Genomic DNA, 12,227 nt, shown 5'->3' with positions numbered 1-12,227 from the left:
AAAAAAAAAAAAGCCCTATGGAGCACAGTTGTACTCTGACAAACAAGAAGTCACCATGAGTTGGAGTCCACTCAGCAGAAACTGGCTTGTTTGTGGGTTTTGGGTTTTGGTTTTTAATAGATAAAGATATAGATAGATTACTGATATTAAGATCAAAGGTTCATCAAGAAATACATAGCAAGGAAAAAGCAGAGAGGAATAACCTATCAAATGGGCTAGGAAGGCTTATCAGCTGCAATGTGTGGTCCTTATTTGGATTCTAATTCAAGAAAATTTATAATTTTATGAAGCAATTAGATTAACTGGATATTAGATGATATTAAGGATTTTTAGGTGTGAAAATGGTATTATGGTTATGTTTTTTAAAAGTACTTATTAGAGATAATACTACATTATGGATGAAATGATATAATGTCTAGAATTTTCTTCAGAATAATTTAGAAGGCAGTATAGAAGTAGAAAGGGGTATGAATGAAACAAAATCTGCCATAAGTTGGTAACTGTTAAAACTGGAAACCAACTCACTGCCACTGAGTTGGATCCAACTCATAATGACCCCTCCTTGGGTTTCTGAGGCAGTATCACTACCGGAGTAGATTGCCCCATCTTCCTTCCAAGGAGTGGCTGGTGGGTTTGAACCGCCAGCCTACTAGTTAGCGATCAAATGTGTTAGGATTTGGTCTACTTTTGTGTGTTATTTGAAAATCTCTTTTAAGAAGAGTTTTTTTAAAAAAAAAATCACTAAGGGTTGAATAGCTCCCTTATAGCATTTTATGTTTTCTAGAAACACAGCCAACCATATGAAGCAAGATATGCATGTACTCAAGTCGTATTGATTCTACCAGAAATCACTTTTCTCTCTCAGTCCATTTTTCTCACTTTTTTAAAAAATCATGATTTGGGTGAAAGTTTACAGAGTAAACTGGTCTTCCATTCAACAATTCATGCATATTTTGTTTTGTGACATTAATTGCAATGCCAGCAATATAACAGCCTTCCTCCTACTTCCTCCCTGTGTTTACAACTTCCCTTCATCCTTCCCTTCCTGCCTTCTTAGCTATATCCCTGTCCTTTTGATCTGGTATAGTTGATTGTTTTAATTAATGCATACTTTCCTGGTATTATTTTTTGCCTTATAGGCCTGTCTATCATTTGGCTGAAAGTAGAGCCATGAGGGTAAGTTCAGTTCCAGGCTTAAAGGATGTCTGAGGACCGTAGTCTTAGGGGTTCCACCAGCTTCTATCAAACCAGAAAGCCTGGTCTTTTTTATGATTTTGAGTTTTGCTCCCTAAGTTTCTCCCACTCTATCCAGCACATTTTATTTTGTTCTCTTTCAGAGAAGTCAGCACCATCTACCTCTTCTGGTCTCAGGGGCATGGAGGATAGGGTTTATGTGGTCCATTAATTATTCCAACTAATTGTTTCTTTGCATCTTAGATTTTTTTTCATTCTTCTTTGCTCTGGATGAGAAGACACAATAGTTGCACCTTAGATAGCAGCCCAAAACTTTTAAGACCCTAGTCGCTACTCACCAGAGTAGGATATAGAACACTGGTGGTGTTATTGTTGTTGTTATGTGCCATTGAGTCAGATCTGACTCATAGCGACCCCTCCTTGGGTTTCCGAGGTAGTATCACTACAGAAGTAGATTGCCCCATCTTCCTCCTGAGGAGTGGTTGGTGGGTTTGAACCGCCAGCCTTCTGGTTAGCAGTCAAGTGCTTTAGCCACTATGCTACCAGAGCTCCCAATAGAACACTGTCTTTTTTTTTTTTTTTTTTGCTGACCAGCAACTTTACCAAACATGATGTCCTTATCCAGGGACTAGTCCCTACTGATAACATGTCCAAAGTATATGAGACAGTCTCTCCATCCTCATTTCTAAAGAGCATTCTGGCTATACTTCTTCCAAGATGGATTGGTTCATTCTTCTGGCATTCCATAGTATATTCAATATTCTTTGCCAACACCATCATCGAAAGACATCACTTCTATAGTCTTCCGTATTCATTGTCCAGTGTTTGCATGCATATGTGGCGACAGAAAATACCATGGCTTAGGCAAGGTGCACCTTAGTGCTCAAAGTGACATCTTTGCTCTTTAACACTTTAAAGAGGTCCCTTGCAGCAGATTTCCCAGTGCAATATATTATTTCATTTCTTGACTGCTGCTTCCTTTGGTTAATTGTGGATCCAAACAAAATGAAATAATTGACAACTTCAGTCTTTTTTTATATTTATCATGATATTGCTTATTGCTCCAGTTGTAAGGACTTTTGTTTTCTTTATGCTGAAGCATAATCCATACTGAAGGCTGCAGTCATTGATTTTTATTATATTAGTAAGTGTTTCAAGTCTTCTTCACTTTCAGAAAGCAAGGTTGTGTCATCTGCATATTGCAGGTTATTAATGAGTCTTCCTCCAATTTTGATATAGCAGTCTTCTTCATATACTCCAGCTTCTCAGATTATTTGCTCAGTTTACAGACTGAATGTTGTTTTGTTGTTAGGTGGTGTTGAGTCAGCTCCAAAACATAGCAACCCTATGTACAACAGAACGAGTCATGTGCCATCCTCACAATCCTTGCTATACTTGAGCCCATTGTTGAAGCCATGGTGTCAATCCATCTTCTTGAGGGTCTTCTGTTTTTTGGCTGACCTTCCACTTTACCAAGCATGATATCCTTCTGTAGGGAATGGTCCCTTCTGACAACATGATCAAAGTAGATGAGACAAAGTCTGGCCATTCTCACTTCCAAGGAGCACTCAAGCTGCAATTCTTCCAAGACAGATTTGTTCATTCTTATGGCAGTCCATGGGAATCTTCAGTATTCTTCCCCAACACCGTAATTCAAAAACATCAACTCTTCTTTGGTCTTCCTTGTTCATTGTCCAACTTCCACATGCATATGAAGCAATTGAAAATTTTATGGCTTGGGTTAGGTGCACCTCAGTCATCAAAGTGACATCTTTACTTTTTAACACTTTAAAGAAGTCTTTTTCAGCAGATTACCTCAATGCAGCACAGTGTCTGATTTCTTAACTGCTGCTTCCATGAGTGTTTACTGTGGATCCAAATAAAATGGCAACCTCAATCTTTTCTCCATTTATCATGATGTTCCTTACTGGTCCAGTTGTGAGGGTTTTCATTTACTTTAAATTGAGATGTTATCCACACTAAAGACTGTAGCCTTTGATCTTTATTAGAAACACTTCAAGTCAGAAAGTCTTCACTTCAGTAAGCAAGGTTGTACCGTCTGCATATCGCAGGTTGTTACTAAATCTTCCTCCAATCCTAATGCCATGTTCTTTTTCATATAGTTTAGCTACTCGGATTATTTCCTCAGCATACAGATTGAATAAGAATGGTAAAAGGATACAACCCTGTCACACACCCTTCCTGATATTGAACCATGCAGTATACTCTTGTTCTATTTGAACCACAACCTCTTGGTCTATGTAGAGGTTCCTCATAAGCACAATTAAGTGTTGTGGAGCTCCCATTCGTGGCAATGTTATCTATAATTTGTTATAATCCACCCAGTGGAATTTGCTATGGCATAGTCAGTAAAACACACGTAAATATCTTTCTGGTATTCTTTGCTTTCAGCCAAGATCCATCTGACATCAGCAATGATATCCCTCATTCCACATCCTCTTCATAATCCAGCTTGAATTTCTGAAAATTCCCTGTCAATATGCTGCTGCAACCATTTTTGAATTATCTTCAGCAAAATTTAATTTGCAGTAACATTAATTATATTGTTTGATAATTTCCACATTCTGTTGATATTGTTCAATAATTTCCATACTGTTGAATCACCTTTCTTTGGAATGGGTACAAATATTGAACTCTTCTGGTCAGTTGGCCAGGTAGCTGTCTTCCATATTTCTTGGCATAAACAAGTAAATGTCTCCAGTGCTGCATTCATTTGTTGAAACACCTCAGTGTGTATTCTATTAATTCCTGGAGCCTTGTTTTTCACCAATTCCTTCCTTGCAGCTTGGACTTCTTCCTCAATGCTATTGGTTCTTGATTATATGCCACCTCCTGAGATGGCTGAACATCAAACAATTCTTTTTGGTACAGTTACTCTATGAACTCATTCCATCTTTTGATGCTTTCTGCATCAGTCAATATTTTGCCCATCGAATCTTCAGTATTGCAACTCAAGGCTTTAACTTTTTCTTCATTTCTTTCAGTTTGGGAAATCTGAGTGTGTTCTTCCCTTTGGTTTTCTAACTTCAAATCTTTGCACATTTCATTATAATAATTTACATTTTCCTCTCGAGCTGCCCTTTTGAAATCTTTTTTCAGTTCTCTTATCTTGTTATTTCTTCCATTCACTTTGGTTACTCTCAGATCAAGAGCAAATGTAAGAGATTCTTCTGACATTCATTTTGGTCTTTCTTCTTTTCCTGTCTTTTTAGTGAACATTTGCTTTTTTTATGTATGATGTTCTTGATGTCATCCCACAACTCATGCGGTTTTTGATCATTGGTGTTCCATGCATCAAATCTATTCTCCAGATGGTCTCTAAATTCAGGTGGGATATATTCAAGGTTATATTTTGGCTCTCATGGACTGGTTTTTATTCTCATCAGCTTCTACATGAAATTGCATACAAGCAATTGATGGTCTGTTCCACAGTCAGCTCCTGGCTGGTGTAGTCTGTCTGATTCTTGTGTATTCCATCTGGCAAAGTCCACATGTGTAGCTGCTGTTTATGTTGTTGAAAAAAGGTATTTTCAATGAATAAGTCATTGGTCTTGCAATGTCTATCATGTGATCTCCAGCATCATTTCTATCAGCAAGGCCATATTTTCCAATTACTGATGATTCTTCTTTGTTTCCAATGTTCACATTTGAATTGCCAATAATTACCAATACATCTTTATTACATGTTTAGTCAACTTTAAACTGCAGAAATTGGTAAAAATCTTTAATTTCTTCATCTTTGCTTTAGTGGTTACTGCATAATTTTGAATGCTAGTAGTAGTAATGGGTTTTCCTTGTATGGATGGTATTCTATCACTGAGAGCATTGCACTTCAGGTTAGATTTTGAAACATTCTTTTTGATGATGAATGTGAAACCATTCCTTTTCAATTTGTCATTCCCAGCATAGTAGACCATATGATTATCTGATTCAAAATGGCCAATACCAGTCCATTTCAGCTAATGCCTAGGATAATGATCTTCATGTGTTCCATACTATTTTTGACAACTTCTAATTTTCCTACATTCATACTTTGTATACTCCACATTCCAGTTATTAATGGATGTTTGAAGCTGTTGCTTACCATTTTGAGTCATGCCCCATCAGCAAATGGAGGTCCTAAAAATGTTACTCCATCCAAATCATTAAGGTTGGCTATAGTTTGAGGAGGCAGCTCTCTCCCAGTTGTAATTTGAGTGCCTTCAAAATTGAGGGCTCATCTTCCAGCACTATATCAGACAATGTTTTAGGATTATTCATAAAATTTTCCAGTAATATACAAGACAATATTTTGCTGTTATTCACAAGGTTTTCAGTTGCCAATATTTTCTGAAGTGAGTGACTCCATCCTTCTTCCCAGTCTGCCTTAGTTGGAAGCTCTGCTAAAACCTGTCCACCATGGGTGACCCCACTGGCATTTGAAATACCAGTGGCATAATCTCCAGACTCACAGCACATGCAAGCCACCATAGTACGACAAACTGATAGATGAGTGGTGGATAGTTGAGTAAGTATGGGGAAAAGATTCAGAAAAGGACATGGAAGAAGGGATATCATTGCTGATGTCAGATGGCCTTGTTCTGCCTAATGGTATTGAGCTTCTCCATCACCTTTTTCCAGAGATATAGTCAATTTGGTCCTTTTATATTCCACATGACAACGCCCATGTGTATAGTTGCCCTTTATATTTTTGAAAAAAGATATTTGCAATGAATGAGTTGTTGGTCTTGCAAAATTCTATGAGACCTCAAGCATCATTTCTATCACCAAGACAATACTTTTCAATTACTGATGATACTTCTTTGTTTCCAACTTTCACGTTCCAATCACCAGTAATTATTAGTGTATCTTAGTTGCATGTTTGATCAACTTCAAATTGCAGAAGTTGATAAAAAAAAATCTTCAATTTCTTCATCTTTGACTTTAATGGTCTGTTTCTATTTCATTAATAATTGTATTAGTTGGTCTTACTTGTATGCTTTGGGTATTATTATATCACTAACAGCATTGTACTTCAGCATAGCTCTTAAAATGTTCTTTTTGACCCCCATGAATGCAACACCATGCCTCTTCAACTTGTCATTCCTTGTTTACTAGACTATGACTGATCAAAATGGCCAATACCAGTCCATTTCAACTCATCGGCTAGGATATAGATCTTTATGTGTTCAGTTTCATTTTTGATGACTTCCAATTCACCTAGATTAATACTTTGTAGTTTCCATGTTAGAGGATGTTTGCAGCTATTTCTTTTCATTTTGAGTCATGCCACAACAGCAAATGAAGGTCCCTAAAGCTTACTCCAGGTTACTACAGGTAACATCAACTGCACTTTGAGGAAGCAGCTCTTTCCTAGTGTGTTTTAAGTGTCTTTCAACCTGAGGTCCTCATTTTCTGGCTCCACTGCTATTCATAACATTTTCATTGACTACTTTTCTTCAGAAGTAGACTGCCACATCCTTCTTCCTAATCTGTCTTAGTTTGGAAGCTCTGCTGAAACCTGTCTACCATGGTGACCTTTCTGGTATTTGAAATACTGGTTGCATAGCTTCCAGCACCCAGCAACACAAAGGGCATGACAGTGAGACAAACTGACAAATGAGTGGTGGAGTAAAGATATAGGTAATTCTAAATGAGGATCTACTGCAGTACAGGTGTTGAGAAATGCTTGGATTCTGGATATAACTTTTAGAATTTATTTTATTGTTTTTGATGAAATACATTGGATATGTTTTTAAGGTCGAGTGCATTGAAGTTGCTAACAGATTGGATATGTGAGAGAAATGTCAAGGATGACTTCAAAGCTTTGTGCCTGATTAATGAGAACAATGAAGTTTCAGTGTAGTTCTATTACACTCATCATATAAAGCTGCTATTCCTGTGACCACAAAAATCCTAAACCCTGATGACAGAGGCCAACACCTTCATACACTCCTAACCCTAGAATAGATGCATCATCAGTGCTACTTTTCAGTGGTTTCCTAATGTCCTGCTCCTGGCCTAGCATTTCTGGGTAGTAATAGTGGAAGGTTGTGGGATTACCTCGTCCACTTTATAACCATATCTATTAATATTTTCATCAGATTTATTATGTGCTTTATGGGGGAAGAGGCAACATCTTAGTCCTAAAAAATAGCAACAACAACAACAAAAAATTCTAAAATTATCTTATTTCACATTGTTGCCTTACCTTACAAACAAATGCCACTTTTATGCATACATTGTATTTTCATGATTACATAAAGAAAAAAATAATTCCTCTTTGCAGCTAATTGAGAAGAAACAGCTCAAAAAAAGATAAAATTTTACTGAAGTGTTTTACACTTTTCACACAGTTATTTTCACACAGCACATACTATATTCACTAAACTCTAATTTTTGACTAGCTAAATTAGTTTCATCTTTCTTTTCTCTTGATCTTTTTGTTAGAAGACTCTACTGAATGTTCTTAGAAAGCAGATTTTTTTAACAAAAAATTTAACAAATTTAACAAAAAATTTAACAAAAAACCCAAAAATTCATGGAAACAATTAGTCCTAGCTACTGGTACACCATTTGATCTACAGCCTATACGACTATGAGACCAGAAGAAATAGATGGTGCTCGGCTACTACTGTCAACCACTTGGAAGAGGATCTTTGTAGGAGATCCTGGATAGACAGGGAGAACAATGTGGAACAAAACTCAGAAAAAAGAAAAAGAAAGTGGGGAACAGGTTTGCTGGCCCGAGGGAGCCTGGTGGAACCACTGAGACTATGGCCCCTAGCTACCCTTCAGGTCTGGAATTAAACGCACACCTGTGGCTTCCAGCCAAACAATAGACAGGCATATCAGTTGAGCATTTACCTGAGGTAGATACACTCCTTGGAGAGAATAAGCATGAGAGAAAGAAGGGCTGCTTAGGCACAGGGAGACAGCTCAGGGGGTAGGAGTGCATGGAGAGATGGGCACAGGGAAGAGGTAACTATCGGGAGGAAGTGGGAGGGGAGATGTTGCATTGTGCTAAACTGTGGTCAATGTCATGAGACAAAGTGTATGTAAACTGCTGTATGGAAAGTGTATTTGCTCTGTAAATTTTCACCCAGATCACAATTTAAAAAAAAAAGTAGAAAATACAAAATATATATGTATATATATATATATATATATACACATATATATATACATATTGGCTAATAAGTTTTCTGCCAGTCTTCCTACAGAAAAATATGGGCCATGGATTGTTTGTTAAACTTGGAATGCATATGCATTTATCTTATTATCCTCCCAAAACTCCAGTAAAATGATAAGTAAAGCAATAATTTAAAGTTTTAATGTATAAACCACAAGGATAAAGACTAACAGAAAAGAGATCAGTATGAAATGTCAACAATTTTGCAAACTAGAAATAGATGTATGTTATTAGACTCAATAGAGCAGAAAAAGCTGAAACATAAGCCTGTAGCAGGAGAAATCATTAAGAAGCAAAGTGATCCAGACTATAGAACCTTAGAAAGGATCAGAAATTAGAGACACATGGTACATCTAAAAGTAGTCATACAGTAGAAGTTAGAAATAAGAGACTGGGTAGAAAAGCTGTAAAAGGAACATGCTAACCATAAAGCTTCTTTCCTACTTTATTCAGCCAAGCTTACTTCCCTGACCCTGACAAAGGACAAGAAATTTTATTCTCTAAAAACAATTGATCAGAAAGGGTTTAAACTCAGACAGTAGGTGCAGTTGAGGACTGGGTGACCACTCTATTAAAAACATATGAGTTAAGGGAAACTGCCCCCTGAATATGGTGACAACTTCCCAACTTCTCTCTTACTCCATTCATCCTGGCAGGAGGTTAAAGGATTCCTCTCTAGAACACTGACTAGATCAAGAGAAAATACCTTCAGATACTAACACTTAAACATTATACCAATAGAATAGTCAAATCTACACCAGATTTTCTTTCAGTGAAGCCTACCAAATGATGGGCTTTACTTACTCATATTGAGTTTCCAATCATCATCTAAACAAATCAACAAAACAGATCATGAAATATTTGAGGAAAGCTTCCACAATTAAAAAAAGAAAAAGAAGAAGAAATAAATGGATGGGGTGCTCATAGGAAACAGAAGTAAAGGGAACAAAGGAAAACATCATTTTAAAAATTCTCTGTCTTAAAAAAAATAATAGAAAATAATACATTCCTGAAACAAGAATAAGAAACTATATAAAAGCTTAGTCATATTAAAAAAAAAAAAAGGCTTTTTGGAAATTAAAACAAAAGTAAAATTTTTAAATTCAGTGTAATTATTGTATGTAATGTAAAGTTAAGGTAATGTCTCAGAAAGTAGAGTGAAAAGAGAGAAGAATGAAGAAGAATCAGTCTAAGGGATCAAGCATATGAAAATAGGAGTTCCACAAAAAGAAAATGAAGAGGGTAGAAAATCAGAATAATACAAGTAAATTTTCTGGAACTAAAGAACATAAGTTTCCATATTCAATGAACAAAACAAAAAGGACCATAGCAAGGCATATAATCTTGAAATTATAGAACACTGAGGAGGAAAAAAAGATTCTAAAGGCTTTCAGAGATTATTAAAAAAAAACAAAAAACTTTTTATTGCTATTTCTCAATAAATAGCAATACTGGAAGCTGGAGAAAATATGAGAATGCTTTCAAAATTCTGAAGAAAAAGGATTTTCAATAACCATCAAAACTACCAACGCAATGTAAGGGTAGACAAAAGACATTTCTAGGCATGTAAATCCCCAGAAATATTCTACACATTCACTCTCTCTTAGGAAGTTTTTCTTAGGAGGATGTTCTAGATAGATGTTCAACAATAGAGAATTAATCAAGAAAAAAGACATGAGATTGAAGAAAACAGAAGACTCAACAAAAGAAAGGGGCATTCGCAGGGTATTAGTGAAGTAAAATCCCAAGAACAGAGCTTGATAGCAAATCTAGTGCCCAACCAACCCATACTGAAGAAGGTCAGAATATTCTGAGAGGGACTTCTTCAAGATAAAGCAGGAAGATCCAACACAAGTGCAAGCAAAGGGAATTTCTAGGATAATGTTGAAGCAAAGTCCCAGGAAAACTGTATGCAGCTGCTTAGAGAGCAACCAGTTAAGAATGGAGCAGGAAGGTGGCTACATTATGGAGACTTACTAGACCTATCCAAACACCACGCAGAATTGGTTTACTGAGTTTAAGGGCTTGGGACCACAGTCTCATGGAACAGCTCAATCCATTGACCTAACAGTTCATAAAGATAATGTTCTACATCCTAGTTTGAGTGTCATCTGAGGTCTTAAAAGCTTACAAGTGGCTATCTAAGATAAAACTATTGATCTCTTCCTATCTAGAGCAAAATGAGAATGAAGGAAACCAAAGACTCAAGGAAATAGTCCATAGTACTGATAGCCCACATAAACCACAGCCTCTTCTAGCCTGAGACCAGACAAACCAGTGGTGCCTGGCTACACTACCAACCAATCTGACCAAGGCCACAACAGAAAGTTCCAGAAAGAATGGGTGACAAAGGTAGAACAAAATTCGGATTCCTGAAAAAAGATCAGACTTACTAGAAATTAGAGGAACACCTGAGACTATTGCCCTAAGATACCCTTTTAGCTTGTAACTGAAGCCACTCCTGGAGGTCTCCTTATAGGTTAGCCTATAAAATAAATATCGACCATAAGGAATTTGCTCACTTAATAATGAACTGTATGAAATCGAATGATCAACATTTACTCAAAAGCTAAGATGAACAGTCAAGGAGGGGCAGGGAAGCTAGATAAATAGGATCAGGAAAAACAGAATGGAAATAATGAGAATACTGATACATTGCAAAAATTGTAACCGATGTCATGGCACAATTTGTACAAAAATTGTTAAGTGAGAACCTAATTTTCTGTGTAAACTTTCTTCTAAAACACAATAAAAAATTTAAAAGAAGATTGAAACAAGAAAATTAAAGGCCCCTGGGATGTGGGGGAAGGGAAGGGGATATATTTAAACACATAGAGAGGAGACTTTTCAGCTCTGTTGGAGTCTTTGAGGATGAATTAGTGGCTGGTAGATAAAAAAATAAGAAAATGAAAACATTAGCTCTCGGAAAACAAAGAATTCTACATTAAAGTCAGTGTAATCAAGTATACTCTATGGCTCATCTGTGAATATTCACAAAGTTCTGATTTTAAAAAAAGATAGAAAGAGAGAGGGTAGAAGAGAAGATGTGTGTTTGGAAAATGGGGGTTGGGGCACAGTATGTTAAATCCTCTTTTCTATAGTTGGAAACAGAAAAATCAAGTAATTTTATATATATTTACACCCAGCCTTTCTAGAAATGCATAGAAAAGCCAACACCAAGAAAAAAATAAACAAAGAGGGACATTCAGCAAATATTTATTGAGCACCCATTATATACCAGACATCTCTTAACCATGGCACATTTTAAATTGTGCAGTTCATTGTTTGGGGGTACAGAGGACAATCCTGTGCATTGTAGGATACTTACCAGCATCCCTGACCTCTACTCACTAGATATCAATAGCATTCTTCTCTCCCCAGTTGTGGCAATAAGAAGTGCTTCCAGACATTGCCATCTGTCCCCTGGAGAACAAAATCACTCCCTGTTGAGAACCTCTGTCCTAGGTAATAGGAATACAGTAGTAAATAAAACTAACAAAAGCTGAAACTTTGAAAAATGGTATCAAGGGTAGGAAGGTACACTAAGCAAGGGGCAAAGTGAGTAAATCCCACTTTCATTGCTGACTGAGTGGTAAAGAGCAGTATTAATCCATTCCCCAAAGTGTGGTTATGGATCCAGTCCTTATCTTCCCACTTTTCTATCCTTGCCTCCAACCACCAAGTGTTCCTCTCTCTCCAACCCTAGGCACCCAGAACTGAATAAGAGCTGACAAGTAAAAAGGACACCTTCTTCATGTGGGATACCATCAAAAGGAATAACTTACGTGTCATTGGAATTCCAGAACAGGAAGAGAAAAACAAAACCACTGACAAAATTATC

This window comes from Orycteropus afer, unplaced genomic scaffold (assembly GCF_000298275.1).
Source record: "Orycteropus afer afer isolate SDZICR_OR568_19922 unplaced genomic scaffold, OryAfe1.0 scaffold00172, whole genome shotgun sequence".
NCBI classification, from domain to species: domain Eukaryota; kingdom Metazoa; phylum Chordata; class Mammalia; order Tubulidentata; family Orycteropodidae; genus Orycteropus; species Orycteropus afer.
Note: the sequence above shows the minus strand (reverse complement) of the source record.